General features: G+C 41.6%; 1 pseudogene; it reads right to left on the reverse strand.

Moving 5' to 3' along the window:
* Nucleotides 1-1,029: 1,029 nt before the first annotated feature.
* On the reverse strand, nt 1,030-3,792 carry LOC147446621 (uncharacterized; annotated as a pseudogene).
* Nucleotides 3,793-18,346: the final 14,554 nt, after the last annotated feature.

Genomic DNA, 18,346 nt, shown 5'->3' on the forward strand with positions numbered 1-18,346 from the left:
ACGAGGAGCGCCAGAGTGGTTGAATGTCTTCTTGCCGGGGTGAGGTTTGTGAGGTTTAGCCATAGTGACTAATGCCGTAGACTTTTGCGAGCCGTTGGTGTGGTCCCGAAGGGTTTCTTCTTGTTGAATCTTTGCTACTAGATTTTGTAGCTGTAGATTTTCCGTCGTGGCTTGGGTGGTGATGAAGGCCCTCCATGATGCGGGAAGGGAGGCCAACAAGAGCATGGAATGCAGCTCTTCAGGGATTGCTAGCCCTGATATGAGTACTTCGTCTAGAAGTATCTGCCAAGTTTCTAAGAACTTGGATGAGGACTGACCTTCATGCATAGTGGTGTTTACCAGTTTCTTGATCACGGAAACTTGGTAAACGAGGTCGGTATGCTCGTAGTTCTTCTCAAAGAACTTCCAAATAGCATTGGCGGTGGTGAGCTTCTTCACCATTTGGACTTGTCGGTCTTGGCAGAGGAGAATAAGCTCCATCTTGGCACTATTATTTTTACTTTGCCAAGCATTGTAGACATCGGAGATGCCAATAGGATCCTTGTCTTTGGGTTTGTCGGGTTGAGCTTCGACGCCCGACGTAATTTCCCAGAGTTGAAACTGTGTAAGGTAAAGCTCCATTCGTATCTTCCATACTTGGTAATTCGTGCCGTTGAGTTTGTCGATGCGGCAGAGGACATGGAGGATGACTCGGCCATCGTGCAAGGCTCCGGATTCCTTGACGTGAACGAGCAAACCTTCGAGTGCTTGGAAGATAATAGAGAGGGGCTCTATGTGCTAGCTAAGACAAAGATGCAAGGGGCTAAGGCGAGTTCCTAAGCTCTATGAAGCTCTGATACCATGTGAAGCAAATAGGAACTGATGCTAATAACAATTAATCTAACAAAGTAAATAATGAGAGAGAGAGAGAGAGAGAGAGAGAGACTCCAGTGTAGCAAGGAAGTAAAGCTAACTTGTATTGATAGAATGAAATAAGCACTGGCACACTTTTCAACATAACAAAGGTGCCTTTATATACATTAGGCAAGGGGAGCCTTATTGGGTAAGTGCTAGGATGAAGGGACGTTGCCTACATTAGGGGGAGATGATTTAGGGGGTGGGTGAGATGATTCAGGCACTGAGTGAGCATGAGTGAGCACCGTTAATAGTGGTAAGATATTTCACAATATATACCCGATTAATAATGCCAAAGATCTGCCTCCCAATATTGCTGCAATCCATTGTAGTCGGTATCGTTAAGGCTATCCTGAATAATGCTACAGGAAGTGGCGCAGTTGCAGGACGAGCTGCCGCAGGCTGCGGGGATCAAACAGGTACTGTAGTGTCCAGCATCATATTCATGTATCCTCGGAGGGCTTAGAGTCATTGCATGGGCCATACATGAATTATTGCTAGCACTTGTACAGAAAAGCGAAGACCCGACGCCGGCCTGCTGCAGGTCGAACATATGATTGACGTCTACGATATTGACGGCACTACCATTGTCGTCAACTACACCCGCCTTCGCAGCAACGTCAGCTTCTGACCCCGAAAACGCTCGGCAGGCCGACAGCTGTTGCGCCTGCTTAATTGAGACAGGATTTGAGGTGGCTGACGAAGTTAGTACTGTAGTCGCGTCTGCGCCTGAGATTATACGGCCGGAGGCATTGAACTTAGAATCTGCACCAGTACTAGCTGCTGCTATAGAATGGAATATTCCTGGCAGGGGCCCCTTCGCACCACCAATGCAGGCCTCGGCCAGTTGGGACGGGTCGGCAAGGGAAAATCCAGTAGCAGCAGCAGGCGAATGGGCGACTGCAGAATTCTTGAAGCGCTTCCTCCCGTTTCTGCTTAGAGGCCCGTTATGGGTTTTATTCGATTCGTACTGGTCATAGCCGTTCAACGCTGAGGGCGAAGCAGCCGCGTAGGCAGCGGCAGCAGCTTGAATAGATCGGGGGCTGCGATCAGGAGGGTGAGGAGCCAGAGAGATTGCTTGGGGAAAGTTCAGAAGGGCCGCTTTGCCTTTGAGTGTAAAGGCAGCCACATCGACGTAAGCACGGGCCGCCATTGCTGGCGTGGGGAAAGAGCCCAGCCAAATGCGCGTCTTTTTCTTGGGCTCCCGGATTTCTGACACCCATTTGCCCCAGCTTCGCTGCCTCACGCCTCTGTACAAAATTGTTGCCCCTCTTCCAGCCCGCCCTGTACCAGTACTAGTGCTGCTGCTGCTGCTTTTGCTGTGGATGTCACTTTGCTGCTCCAAATTACCCTCTTGATCTGCCGCGGAGTAGCGAGGAGCTTGTAGTTTACTGTTGCTGCTCCCTCGACCTGCCTCTAGGGTTCCGTTGCCGTTACCAATTCCTGGCTGCAGGTACCTGTGCTGATCGTTATTGAAGCTTGATGGAGGAGGCACTGCAATTTGGTGGTGGGTGGGGACTGCACGTTGGACGTGCAGCATCATACAATTCCAAAGGCAATCTTCATCGCGATCTGGTGATAGGTCGAGCGCAGGCGCCCAATATGAGCTGATTCCCTCCATGAGAGTTATTCCTTATCACATGATATGAGCACTGAAAGCGTTGCGTCCATGCCCATGGAGGGGAGACCAGCACAAGACTTTCTGCTGGGGGATATTGGCATGGGAACCCACATGAACAGGCCTGCCTGCATTCGTTGACTGATGAAATTCGGACCAGGCTTATAAAAGTTTATTTTTTAATGCAGGGGATATGGACTGGAGACTGGACGAGTACTTATTTAGAGCTGAGTCGTGCCCAGGGGGAGCGAGGGGAGTAGGGGGAGGATGTTTACCATTCTATGAAAATCCTAAAATGAATGCACGAAACATACTTATCACTTTGAAAAACGAGGGGCTAAGCGAAGGTTACGGGAGATCTGTTTCGTTCTTCATGGTAGGGCTTCTGAGCCAATGAGAACAAGCTGGCATGTGCAGTCATCTTTTCTGTGCTTGCGGAACGAAACTGGGTGCGACCCTGTGCATCCCCCTTCCCCCAATGTTGCTAGTCGTGATGGGCCTACGTAGTTCAGTCGAGGCGGCCGAGGCGCGTACTGGTGCAGAGAGACACCATGACCACCCCCAGTGGTCCCTAGACTGGCAATATTTTATGGAATTGCGGTCGCGACTTCACAGTCACTTTACAAAATTAACATTTCCGAACTCCAGAGTGAGAAAGTGTGTCGAAGCCTGAACGGCCCTGAACGTGTTTAAGAACTTTAAGGTGACCTTGTACTGTGTCTATGTGCGAGAGAGACCCAGAGAGAGAGAGAGTGAGAGAGAGAGAGATAACTCATAAATAGAGAGAGATTATCGTGTGCACCTCTTTTTATCCACCGAAATCAAGCAGGCAGAGTAGAGTCCGTTCGCTGCTGGCTTCATTCCACCGGCCATAACAGCACCAGCCGTTGGCCCGTTGGCCTCTAATTAGGAGGAGATAAGCATTTCGCAGCGCCGGCCAGCAATCACGAGTCATATTGGCGTGCGTGTGAAAGGAAGGCCCAGGGACTCGACAGGGAGATATAGAGAAGACGTCTCCTGAGTCTGCTGCAGCGGAGGGGGGTGCATTTCGCCCACTCTCCAATCGTGCGAGTGTGCGCGAGAGTTTTGGGCATGCACAGAAACTCTCTCTCTCTCTCTCTCTCTCTCTCTCTCGTAGCTCGTTTAGCATCAAACTGGACACCAGGATTAGTGATGAAGTGAACCAACTCCTAAAATGAGGAGAGCGTGTGGATGAGAGAGAGAGAGAGAGAGAGAGAGAGAGAGAGAGCAGGGAAGATCATAATATGAGACCCTCGGGCCTCCGCCCTCGGCCTCCATCCACAGACTAGGCTATGAGATAAAAGTTTATAAAGCCAAATAACCATGTAAAAGACAAGACGGTACGCTAACGTCTTGAAGCGAGGAGCTACGTTCATGCACTCTAAACTCTCTAAAGTTTAATTATCCCAAGAGTCGGGATGATTTGATAGGTGGCTTATCTCCAACCATGGATGGGCGTCGGTGATTTTAATTATTAATCCCAGCCCTATATCCCTATCATTCGATCAAGAACAAGAATTACCTTTGTCACCAAAGTTTCAAAGTTCAAACACAAGATGGGCTTCCCTTGGGACTATTCGACACCCCCCTTGTGACGTTGTCGTGATGCTTTGCATCCACAAGGGGAAACTCAAATTGGAGACAAGGTTTTTAACTTTAGCACTTTAGCCAATTCCATAATTTGAATTGGCTTGACAACCTTCTTGCCCAAATTTGACCCAGCCATTTTCCATTTTGAACAGGCTTTGGATAAAGCAAACCTATCTTTTTCCGAGCCCTCACACACACACACACACACACACACACACATATATATATATATATATATATATATATATATATATGCTTGAAGAAAAGATTTGTCACATAGGTCTTGAGGCATATTGCTATTGTTCCAATACAGTAACGTACTATGGCATTCAAAGTTTCTATTCTCCCCTCGTCCTGCTACAAATGGAAACGTCGCGAGCCCTGTAAAATAGCAAAAATAATATACTACAAGCCATGAAACGAACAAATCTGCATATCGCAAATCACACAACGCATAATCCAAGTTGTACACGAGCAGAGAGAGAGAAAGAGAGCGTGATAGAACGAGAGAGCACGTGCAGGCGCACCTCCTAGAGCGGAGTGCTACGCCGGCACGACAAGAGAGAAGAGGGGAAAGGAGAGAAGAAATAAACAGACATTGGGTGCACTCTCCCCCCGTGCAAGAGTGACCATTTTCCTCTTGCACGCATTTCATTTATAGATTTCTTGAGTGGTCAAATTGAGTACAAACTAGCCGGCCGGTCATAAATGGCCAAAGCTCACAAAGAGCACTTGAATAATTAAATATACATAGAATATAATATCCTTCTGCATAATCCATTATTTGCTAATTTTTTTGCCACCTGGCAGCTGCAATAAATGGATAAATTAAATATCAATTCCATAACATACCTCTCCGTTGGAAAGCAATTGTCCTCAATTGCGAAGATAAAAATCTACAAACAATACTTGTAAAAAACAATGATTAGAAATCTGTATCAAATAGTAAAAAAACCATAAAATTAGACAATATTGCTTATGCCTGCCGTCATCCATATACTACCTATTCTAGTGTCTCATACCACTGGATCGAATAAGCAGTATATGTCATACCCTGATGAATCACGATATCATTGGTCGCACTTATCATCAATCTCATAATGTCAAGTCTCAACACATAAACGTTGCCGTAATAATCACCAGATATCAAATCCCAATCCAATTCCAATTCCACAAGATAAGTCCAAATCCAAATCTCTTTCATTGTACCCGGGTAACAAAATCATACAAGGTGCAGTGGTAGGCCAGCCACTGCAGCATGATTTCGTGATTGGTGTGCCTAAATCGACGAATCTACACCAATAAGATGTGCTGCCTAAATCGGAGAATCTGCACTATTGCTGCCTAAATCGGCAAATCTGCATTTGGTATAAGTTTAAAAATCATGAATCTGCAATTTATCAATGTGCTACCTAAATCGGCGGATCTGCACCACGATGAATATCTACACACTGCCTAAATTGATGAATCTGTGTGTCCATGACCAATGGACTAGGCATGGCATAAAAAGTGAAAAATAAATTACCTTTTTTAGATGAAATTATAATAGATTGGAATGTGGAAGCATATATCAAATCTTAGCGATCATTGCACACCAACTGAGCTCATGTAAGTAGTGGTATGACAAGTCATCTCAGGAAAAAGTCCAATCAAAGAAAATAGAAGCCATGATATTAGAAACAATGGATTTTGCAACATAATGTAAACAAGTAAGGAGGTTTTGTCGTCTTAAAGCATCTGGAAAAAAATTTCTTGCCTGCTGCAAAGGTGCTTGGATATTTGCAGGGGTGTGAGAATATCTGCAAAAAGACTCACTTAAAAGAAATCAAATATAATAAACATTAATTTATCAAACCATTATTAACTAGAGGATTCGCCCAGAAGGATATGTGGTGAAGAGTGGGGGAATTTGGAGAGGCCAAGATAAGAGCAGAGATGGGATAGAAACTTGTGGTGAATTAGAGAATGCTACTTTGAGGTCATAGATGGATCTTACTTATCAAGAATAATTGAAATGGTGTTTCAAGAGATGTATTATCAGAATGCATTAAGAAATGACGTACCTAGAGTTTTCTTGAAAAACAAAAACTTTTCAAATGAGAACGTACTATTTAGATTTAGTACTAAAAACGACTTTGTGTTAAATTCAACAACAATCTAACCATACACTAAATTTATGTGGCCAAAGACGGAATATCTTGAGTCGATCTCAACCATCATGACTCATCTCTGTATACACTCACTAAATATAAAGACCATTGCAAGCAATCACCTGCCTGTAAAATGTTCTCTTAGGTAAAACAAAAAAACATATTCAAAGCCTTAAAGTAGTTTGGCTCAAAAAGTTATGTTTTAATCATATAAAAGCAAGAGTGTTGAAATGGCCAGCAATCTAACAATCATAGAGAAAATAAAATTCATTATCATCTAGAGGAGTCTAGTTAATATTCTCTCCTTTAAATCGATGAGTGCATGAAATCAAGAGAAGGGAAAACTAAAACCCTACTTGAATTGAAAGCTACTCACGGGATAGGATAGTCCATCTGAGAGACTTGGAAGGATATATTACAAAGATCAGATGACTAAAAACAAATCATAATTTCCACTCACAAGTCATTAATTTTAAACATCTTTATTAAGATAATGGGAGCCTTGAGTGTCAATACTCACTGAACACACCTTCCTAATCATGGATTATGTACAAATAAAAGGTGAACTCCACTTTCATCCAAAGTACGTGACGAGGATGGAGTAAAGTGAGGTGGAGGCTTATAGGAAAGTAGAGAGCATGGGCCATTGGGTTGATGCAACACCTTATCCTCAAAAGCATCTTCATTGTTCATTTGAAAATTTCATGGTGCAAACTAGGTTCAATTCCTAGCAAAGACATTCGAAGTGGAAAAGAAAAAACAAACCTTAAAAGCTCTCCTTTTATTAAAAATAACAAGTGCTATTAAGTTTAAGCAACAATGCTAATTACTTGTATTGGCTTATTGTAACCGAGCATAGTGCCTTTTGTTGCTAGTCAGGTGGATCAAGGCTTACGATGATTGTTGCAAGGCTATGGAGTTGGATCCTTAGCATGGAAAGCATTCTTGGAGAAACACAATGTGCCCAACACATTACATAGTTTTGTGGGCGCCGTATTATTTCATGCACCCGACCATTTCCAAGACCCATTGCCATTGTCAATTTGCTGCTCAATATCTAGTGGCTCTATCACTACTACCAAGTGTTGAGTAGTTTCCATGCTCAATCCTACATGTACAACCTTTTTGTTGGGCCTAGTCAGACTTGAGCTGCCTCAGGAAAAAACATTTTTTTTAAAAATGCATAAACTTATAGAAATCGATGTGTTGCCTGTCAGATCAAAAGTTTCAAGCTCCATGGCTACAATTGTCTTTCTTAGATGCAGATATTCATGTGCATGGGTTACTGTGTAGCATGTGTTGCAAGGTGCAAGCACGTATTTATCCTAGAGCAGACAATATTGTAGCAACTTGCAATGCTCTGGTGTGAGAAGGTATGAAGGACAATGCGGACATCAACCCCTGCCCGCAAGTCGGCCTTCATTGACCTGATGAATGCCTTGATTGACCTAACGAAGGCGATCTCCCGACAGTTGCAAACACGATGGCTAGAGAAGATTGGCGATGGAAGCTACGTGAAGGGTTACTCCTCTGCATGTGCAATGGATATGGTTGCAAGTGTTGTGTGCCCTAAGTCACAGAGAGCGAGGAGAGAGAAGCATGCAGTAGATTTACGTTGGTTGGCTGGCGGATTGATTTCGTTGTATGATTGGAGGGTGTATTGCATGAGTACTGGGCTGCACGTGCAGTGGTACCTACGAGTAAACATGCCAAAGAAGGGGTGGGCATGAGTAGGTGAAGCAAGCGATTAGGTACGAGACGTGCAGGAAAACAAAATGTGGACGTCGTTAGCTGTCGACGAGGGAGAGAGAGAGAGAGAGAGAGAGATTGAGAGGGAGTTGTGAGTGTGTGTAGGTGGTTTCTACATGAGCCGCAATAGGAGCCGTCGAGATGGTATTGATCGAAGGATGAGGGCGGCACATGCAACAAGGGAAGGGGAAGGTGGAGAAAAGAGCACGGGAGGTGAGGCCGCCATGTTGAGTGGAGTAGGGGTGTGGGCGTTGTGGTTGCATGCCCTACAAAGGAGATAGAGAGAGACACACAGTTAGAAGGGTGTGGTGTGTTTACTGGCATGTAGCGAGCGGCTGCCAGTTGACGAGGGAAAAAGAGAGAGAGAAAGAGGTAGCTGAACTGTATATTCGACTAGGGAGACATAGTGAGAGAGTGGGTTGATGGCCGTAGGAAATCAGGTGCTGTGCACCTCAAAAAATTTGTAAAATTAAAGAAAATGGCGGCGCTCGAACTACTGAGAACCACGAGTTGATGAAAAAGAGATAGCTTTCGACGGATGGTTCTCGTAGTGAGATAGAAAGAGAGAGAGTGCGTCGGAGATGAGCCAATGAGAGACAAGAGGAACGACTGTCTGTATTGAGACAAGAGAGAGGGAGTAGAAAACTAGCAAGTCGACAAAGGTCTGCATGGCGATTTGGTGAGCCTTAGGGATGAGGGGGTGTTTGATTGAGACGGATTGTTGTTGCCGGTCAACTACTGCATACAACTCAGTTCGCTCACCATTCAGCTGCTGCCTTGAGTTTTACCCACCCACCATATAAGGCAAATAAACATGGATGTCAGCCAGTGATGTCGACCACGAAAGCCAAGGCTAGGTTCTCTACATTCATTGCTTTGTGCAATGGCCTCATATTTGGATACAACATCGGGCATCTTTGGTGGAGTGACAACAACGTGGAGAGCCGTGTCGCAACAAAGAGCACCTAATGCAAGGTTACTGACCAGGGGCTGCAAGCCTTCACCTTAGCCCTTTACTTCACTGGCCTTATCTCCACATTTGGTGGCTCATATGTTATGAAGCACTGAGGTTGTCGTATCACACTGACCGTGGCTAGATTCCTCTCATTAGTTGGATTTGTTCTCACTCCGGCTACCAAGCACATCGTCATGCTCATTATTGGTTGTATACTCATTGGTATCAATCTACCATTGAGTTTTCAAGACTCGTTGGCGGATAGAACTTGAAGCCAGTTGATCATCATAATTCTCCTTATTCCTTCTTCTTCTTCTTCTTACAATTTTAGTTATCTTCTCCCTCGAATCTAAAGAAATTACTATTATAATTTTTTTTTCCGTTCAATATCCCTCTATAATTTAGTTTAATTCGATTATTATTATGTTTAATTATAAACATAATTACACTAACAATCCCTATATCATGACAACAAAGAAGGAATCTCTTTAATTCCAAAAAAAAAACACTAATTATATCATGCATCCAACATAGATTATTATAAATTGAGGCAATTAGCGGAATCTACAAACATAAGAAAGAAAAATACTTAGCTGCGGCTTGTTAATGTTTGAGTCTTGGAGCGTAGCCTATGCTCTGATACCACTACTACAAATGGAAACGTCGCGAGCCCTGCAAAATAGCAAAAAAAATATACTACAAGCCATGAAACGAACAAATCTGCATACCTCAAATCACACAATGCATAATCCAAGTTGTACACGAGCAGAGAGAGAAAGAGAGCGTGATAGAACGAGAGAGCACGTGTAGGCGCACCTCCTAGAGCGGAGTGCTACACCGGCATGGCGAGCGAGAAGAGGGGAAAGGAGAGAAGAAGTACACAAACATTGGGTGCACTCTCCCCCCGTGCAAGAGTGACCATTTTCCTCTTGCACATATTTCATTTATAGATTTCTTGAATGGTCAAATTGAGTACAAACTGGCCGGTCGGTCATAAATGGCCAAAGCTCACAAAGAGCACTTGAATAATCAAATATACATAGAATATAATATCCTTCTGCATAATCCATTATCTGCTAATGATTTTGCCACCTGGCAGCTGCAATAAATGGATAAATATCAATTCCATAACACGTCCCCCCCCCCCCTTTGCCCCCAAGACACTCTAGTTGAAGTGACGATCCTAGGTGGACATTTTAAGGAGAAGCAAACTTCTTTTTCTCTTTTTTTTTGAAAAGAAAAGGATAAAAGGCTATGATTGGTTTGCATCTCTCTCTCTCTCTCTCTCTCTCTCTCTCTCTCTCTCTCGCTCTCTCTCTCTCTCTCTCTCTCTCTCGCTCTCTCTCTCTCTCTCTCTCTCTCTCTGTCTCTCTGTCTCTCTCTGCCATCGGATAGATCTTTGATATCTCATTGGATGTTCCTACAACATTTCAAATTCTCCTTTTATCAGAACGTACATGTGTGTACGTGAGTTTGTGTGTGTGTGTGATTCTTCTTTTATCAAAACGTGTGTGTACATGTGAGTGCGAGAGAGAGAGAGAGAGAGAGAGAGAGAGAGAGAGAGAGAGAGAGAGAGAGTGAGAGAGAGAGAGAGAAGATGAAACAAAATAACTTTATTCCTACCCATGTTGTGAGATATATCTTTTGGGATTGTTCTGATGGCATTAAAAATGAGAGAGAGAGAAGATGAAACAAAATAACTTTATTCCTACCCATGTTGTGAGATATATCTTTTGGGATTGTTCTGATGGCATTAAAAACTTTTTTCTTCTCTCTCTCTCTCTCTCTCTCTCTCTCTCTCTCTCTCTCTCTCTCTCTCTCTCTCTCTCCCCCCGCCCATAGATATTCACTTTTGTTGAAGACTTGTCTTGTAAATTTTAAAGTCACTTTAAATTGTTCCTACACGCAAACATTTTGTTATGTCTTCCTCCCTCCTTCTGTGTCACTTGTTGGATTGTACATTTCAACACATTAAATACAACACTAAAAATTTGTTCTCTCCCCTCGCCCCCCCCCCCCCCCCCCCCCCTCCCTCTCTCTCTCTCTCTCTCTCTCTCTCTCTCTCTCTCTCTCTCTCTCTCTCTCTCTCTCTCTCGCTCGTTGATTTTAGGTTGTGACCCTCGTTTGCCAAAATTTAAAGAATTTATAGATTTTAAAGCATGGCCCACATGTTAACTCTTAAAAATAAAAAGAACAAAATATCCAAGAATTGGTAAAAGGTCCATCAGCTAGAAAATCTCTCTATCGTTTTGGGGAGTTAATGTGAGGGTTGGTCTTTGTCGGGCATTATATCCATTTTCTACGGGTGAAAAACTTTAGCTATCCTTTTAAAAATATACTAATGTCAAAAAAATAATATCTTGAATATTTGAAAAGTGCGTGAGCTCAATGGTAAAATCTTTCTTTCTCTCTCTCCCCCTCATAAATGTACATGTGTATGCACACACACAATGTGATGGTCTCTCTCTCTCTCTCTCTCTCTCTCTCTCACACACACACACACACACACACACACACACACACACATAAGCAATGCGATGGTCTCTCTCTCTCTCTCTCACACACACACACACACACATTCATGGTCAACAATGTGGATAACAACCCCTGCATTTACATGTCATGCTTGTCCTCAAAGCGAAACAGTCCCAAGTCGACATAAGGCGAGCTTTTTTCTTTTTCTCAAGCTCTTTAAAAAAATACTTACTTCCAAAATTTTCTAAAACATATCAATATTGGTTTTACAAAAAGCCCGTTGAAAAGATAAAACCATATATATCTTCAGAAATTACATTTTCATTAAACAAAAATATCACTAATATTCTTCTTTTTTTGTTATATCTTCAAAAACTAAATTCGCATTAAGTAACAAAACCTCCACTAAAGTCATCCCCTTTTCGTTATGTGCAATCAGATTTCCACATTTATTTTATGTAGAATACAAAATCTTTTGACTTTACATTTGAAAAGGCTTGTCAGTTTCTTACAATCTTACCTTTTACTTTTGCATTTTTTATTAGATGTTTTGTAAGGTGTTTTTTGAAATGAACAAGGGAGTGACACATGGACACCGTCTCCTTCCTTGAAAATTTTAAGCTGCATTATAAAGAGTATAGATGTTGTTCTTTGGGGAGGGAAAGTTTTCTATGTGTTGTCGTGCCGTGGCACGTGCGTAGTGTGAAATAAAAACATTCACCTCACTTTTGAAACTTCTCGATGCATGGAAAGAAAAACAATAGTGTACATATCGTGATATATGCTAAAGCGGCTACTGCGGTCGCTATCATGTACATACCCATCCGGGGAGACATGGCCCTAGATGTAGCTCATTTGCGTGATTTTTTCACTTGATAAGATGCCTAATTTGGTTTGACAATGTACATAGTCTAAGTGTTTCATGGTGGCACACTCATCTCGCCTACAAAGACTGATGCAGGCAAAAACTGCCATAAATAGCAACTAACAGGCGCCGTTGCAGAATTGTATGGAAAGTGACCCAAAATGGTATATTGATGAAAAATGATGCTTATCTATGCTTTTTATGCTTATGTGAATGATCCCACAAATTTAAGGATTTTTCTCACTCCGTTTGGGATTTTTCGCATAAAAAATGACAGTTTTTTGGGTCAAAAATGAGCTGAAAATGGCCTAGTTTTGGTCCAAAGTGGCAAAATGGCCCAAAATTTGACACATCAGCTCATAATGCCGTGGGTAAGAGAGAGAAGGGGGCTTTTTACAGGAAAAATCTGCAATTTATCACTACTGTGCAATGGCTTCCATGGTTGCTCAATCTATGTGTAGGGCAGTCCCGCCTCTTCGAAATCTTGTATCTGAGCTAGTGAGGGAGTGAATTAAGGTTTCCTCGTATCAAAATGGTGTGTAGGCTTCACTTTATAAGCTCTTAAATCTCTGTAAACTCAGCAAATGGTCACCATGAAGGTGGAAGCTTGTGTATTCGTTTCAACTGTTTGATGCTACGACTATAATTGGGGGCGAGGCTACATGATACCACCAAGGAGGTTTGGGCTTTGATTGAGAATTGTGCTTGTATGAGCATTGAGGTTTTATGGCTGAACATTTAGTGTTTCTAATTGCTCTTTTAAAGTAAAATTGGATGTGATTTGATGGTCCTTTCATTATAATCTCGACTACCAAAACAAGCACGTTCCAAGCACAATAGCAAAGAGGGTTTGTGATATTTTTGTCACGAACGCTCTTAGAGTTAAAACCATCTTTAGGAAGAGGGTTGGTGATTCTCCATAAACACGCTTTTTCATAAAGTGTTTGTGACTCTCATCACGAACTCTCACAGCCATAGGTTCCGCACCTTCCCAGCTAGACCGCACAGTACATCCCGACATTTCTAGTGAACCCGACGCGAAGTTGCTAGGGTGGGAGTTTGTGAATTGATCTACACACTTTGTTAGCTATGGATGAAAATCAAGAGACACATGGGATACACTTTGATGCTACAGTCATGCAGAGGTTTCAAGAATTTGCCATGTACATGCAGCAACAATAAGCAGCAGAAAGAAGCCATATTTCAACCGCAAAAGCACTACAGTCCATTGTGAAGAGAATTGACCAGTTTGATGGCAAGGACATCTCAAAGTATCTACGAGATTATATGAAGGAAATGGAGTTGAACCGAGTGTGTGAGGAAGACATGGTTCGAAGTTTTGAGCTAGTTTGTGTCCCAGAGATCAGAGACCGTATTAGGGCAATTCAAAATGCTCATGGAAGAAATTGGGAGGAATTCAAGCTTGCTCTAAAAGAAGACTACTTTATGGAGGACTCTGAGAGGGTGACCAAAAGAACTTTCTTAGATTGGGTTGCAAAGCCTAAAGAAGGGATTGCTGCTACAGAGCTTCTTAGAGAGTTTGAGTGACGATATGCTCAACTATCACAAACTGAACAAGCTTCCTTGGATAGGGAGAAGGTAGAACTTTTCCTACAAGCAGCGGGCAAAGAAATTGAAGGAAAGTTAGAACTTCTCTTGGAAGACAAAGATACAGAGAAAGGTTTGAAGACAAGGTGGAATGATGTACAAGATTCAGTCTCCCTATTGGCAAAAAGACAACGCAAAAGAGACAAGATGGTGGTGAACAATGGTGCTGCAGTTCTTGCTATTATTGAGAAGCAACCAAAACCTTCTATTGTAGCTTCTAAGGACTTGAAGAACTTGTCAAGGGCATACGTGAGCTGAAATTAAAGCTAGCAAGGCTTGAAGAAAAGGGGCAAACATCTGGACAATCATCAAGTCAAAGACCTCAGAACAGAGAGGGATTTGTAAATAGGTGCATCTGGTGTGATAGCCCAGACCATCCAAGAAGGGACTGTGAAAGCTTCAAAGATGCCTTGGGTAAAGATCTTGTCTTCTTCAAAGAAGGGAAGATACATCTTAGTGAAACAGGGAAGCCCTTGGCAACCAACTTTTCCAAAGGAGGGATGAAAAATCTAGTTGAGGACATGGTCAAAACCAATCATGCTATATCAATGGTTAAAGCAACATCATTTGGCTTAAAAGGTTGGTCAAGTCATGCTCAAAGGGTCAAAATCTATTGAAGACGTGAGTGCGGATGGTGAAGATGTCTGGCCATCTGCGATGGAGTTAGCTATGAAGGGAAAGTTGGCTAAAGAAGTCTTACATGAAGCAGGAGATTGTATCCATCTTGAGACTGGGTGGAATGAACCTGTAGATGCCTTGTCAGTGCATGCCTACATTGAAAAGTGTCGAGGAAACAAGGCACTTGTTGAAGAAAAGCGCAGGAGAGAAAATGGGGATGAAGGCCCCTCAAAGAGGGCTACTAGAGGTGGAGGGAGAAAGGATCCGAGTCCCACTCAAGAGCCCATTTCAAGGGAGCCTCCATCACAAGAAGTACCAATGAGGGATGATGCACCAAAGGAGAAGCAAGATAAAGAAAAGAGCAAGGGAAAAAGCCCATCATACAAGCTACAATCAGATATTGAAGCTGCCACAGATTTAAAGAAAGTTTTAGAGGAAAGGATCTTAAATAGCAAGGTGGAGTTTACATTGGGAGAAGTCCTTGGCATTGAAAAAAGAGAGTTCCATGAGGAAATCATTGATATCATAAGAAGAAAGTGACAAGCTTTAACACTAGGTTGGTAATGGGACACTTTTATGTCCTGGGACACTTTTATGTCCTGTGAAGTGACCATTTTCCTTGAATTATGTCAAGAGTTTCAAAATGGATTTTGAGGTGCTATCTATCTAGAAATTTGTCTCATGAGCTGAAAAAAACTCGACATTTTTTTGGAATATCAATTCCATCTTTAACATGTCCTTACACAACATTTCACAACCGAAACTGTGTGAAAAAACGGGTCCTGTTTTTGACTTTTTTCAACTTTTTGCAACTATGCCACTCTAGAATTTATGTTTGTGAGGTCTATAATGCTAGAGAACTATCTTTAGTACGTAGTCCTCAACATGTCCTGATGCTTCTAGGGAGAAATAAATATTAAAGTCGTAAGTTATGACCAAATTACAAAAATTGTCAAATCCTGTTTTTTAGCCAATTTTAGCTCTTCTATGATTTTTTTGGTGGATTTCATGATATCCAAATTCATTTTGATTTTCTATGTCGTATATTGTAACATAAAGCTAACATTCCTTGAGTTTTGGGGCACCTAATACCATATTTTGCATAGTACACAACGATGGTTGATTTTTTCAATTATGGAAGAAAACGAAACATTCTAGTATATCAAGTATAGCTTTTTCAATATTGTTAGTTTCTTGTGACAACTACATGCATTTTGTAGGTAGTAACCATATCTAGTCATAAGGATCAAATTTGGCTAGATATTGAATAGTTTCTATGGGATTCTACAACTCATAATGTTCAACCCAGTTTTTTCATGTTTGCTGTATTTAACACTTCATTTTTGTCCCCAAGATTCCCCTTGGTAAGAGATGTAATATTCTTTTGACATGCTCCATGGCTCCTTATGAACATAAAGGACAATAGGTGTTGAGCTTATATGTGAAGCTACTCAATATATGGCTTCTCTATATATGGCACCCAGGTCCCCTCTATATATACATCATCTCATGTGTGTATTCTACACACTTTGGGGTTCTAGTTCTGTGTTCTCTCCTTCTCTCTCAACATGGTATCAGAGTAGTACTTTTTTGTTTTCGTGAGGGATCGGAATCGATGTGGTCTACAACTTTGCAGGAGGAAGTTTCTTCAAATTTTGCACCGATTTTGAGTTATCGTTCACGGACTGCGTACATACCTGAAAAACAGCTTCCGCGTTTTGTTTTTGATTTTTCTGCTAATTGGAAACGATTTGGCAGAAACTACCCTCTAAAGAGACCGGCATCGATGTGGTCTACAACTTTGCAGAAGGAAAATTTTTCAAATTCTGCACCGATTTTGAGTTATCGTTCACGGACTGCGTACATACCTGAAAAACAGCTTCCGCGTTTTGTTTTTGATTTTTCTGCTAATTGGAAACGATTTTGCAGAACTACCCGCAAGAGACCGGAATCGATGTGGTCTACAACTTTGCAGAAGGAAGTTTTTTCAAATTCTGCACCGATTTTGAGTTATCGTTCGCGGACTGCGTACATACCTGAAAAGCAACTTCCGCTTTTTGTTTTTGATTTTTTTGCTAATTGAAAACGATTTTGCAGAAACTACCCGTGTAGGAGACCGGAATCGATGTGGTCTACAACTTTGCAGAAGAAAGTGTTTTCAAATTCTGCACCGATTTTGAGTTATTGTTCGCGGACTGCAAACTACCCACGAAAAAGACCGGAATCGATGTGGTCTACAACTTTGCAGAAGAAAGTGTTTTCAAATTCTGCACCAATTTTGAGTTATCGTTCACGGACTGCGTACATACCTAAAAAGCAATTTCCGTTTTTTGTTTTTTATTTTTTTGCTTATTGAAAACGATTTTGCAGAAACTATCCGCGTTAGAGACCGGAATCGATGTGTTCTACAACTTTGCAGAAGAAACTACCCGCTATGGGGATTGGAATCGATGTGGTCTATAACTTTGCAGAAGAAAGTTTCTCTAAATTCTGCACCAATTTTGGGTTATCGTCTCAGACTGCGAATATGTTTGAAAATCAAAATTTTACTTTTTGCTTTTGATTTTTCTCATAATTAAAAACTTCTCAATTATATTTTTCTTCATCAATCATATATTTGTTACTGACGTAACTTTGCTGCAGAAGCCAGTTACACATCGTTCCGATTCAGTCGAGCCGTTGATGATCGTCCAAATTCTATCGAGCTACTGTTGGTACATGATCTTTTGTTATATGATATACTCGTTCATTGATTCTCGTATAATTATTCTTTTAGAGATATAGTTTACGTCGTTTTATTGATAATTTCTCATTGATACCATAGTGATTTTGATGGTACCATGATAATGTTTTGTTAATACTTTGGTCATGGTGATTTTTGTTGATACCATGATGATATGTCATTGATACCATGGTTATTCTCGGTGGTGCCATGATGATATTTCGTTGATAATATACCATGGTTATTCTCGGTGATTCCATGATGATATTTCGTTGATTCCATGGTGATTTTTATTGATACCATGATGATGTTTTGTTGATACCATGGTTATTCTCGGTGATACCATGATGTTGTTTCGTTGATACCATGGTTATTCTCGGTGATGCCATGATGATATTTCGTTGATACCATGGTTATTCTCGGTGATACCATGATGTTGTTTCGTTGATACAATGATTATTCTCGGTGATATCATGATGCTTTTCGTTGATACCATGATCATTTATTCATTTTTATTGACATAATGATGATATTTTGTTAATACTTTGATGGTATTCATTGATCACTGTTGGAGCTATATATAGCTCACTCTACTCAACTTGGTCTCACCTATATATTTGTATCTTGTCCTCAATATGAATCAGTCTTTGGGAGCGTATATGGTGTGTCTCTTGTCTCGTCTCTCTCTTTCTCTCTACATCTCAACATGGTATCAGAGCAGTAACGATCATGCGCCGATTCAATTCATAGTGACAAAACAGTATGTGTATGCGATTTGCATGTAAGATTCAAAAATTGCTACAAATTTTATTTTTGAGTATTGATTCTTGTTAATTGTGGTTGTTTTGTGTTAAGAAGAATATGATTAGTGTTTTGAGTGACGTTTATTGCTAATCAATCTAATCGTTGATTACGTTTTCTTGTTCATGACACTCTGAACTTCATCTCAATTTTTCTTGCTGTTCTGCTCAAAATTTGGAGAAACGGGAAAAGCGCAATGGCATTTTCATCCAAAACTTGTTCGTCTCCTCGAGCTCTTCGATTTGAGTTCTAGGTTTGCGTCAATCGGAGTTCGCAGCAG

This window comes from Adiantum capillus-veneris, chromosome 12 (genome assembly GCF_014529385.1).
Source record: "Adiantum capillus-veneris isolate H3 chromosome 12, ASM1452938v2, whole genome shotgun sequence".
Classification (NCBI taxonomy): domain Eukaryota; kingdom Viridiplantae; phylum Streptophyta; class Polypodiopsida; order Polypodiales; family Pteridaceae; genus Adiantum; species Adiantum capillus-veneris.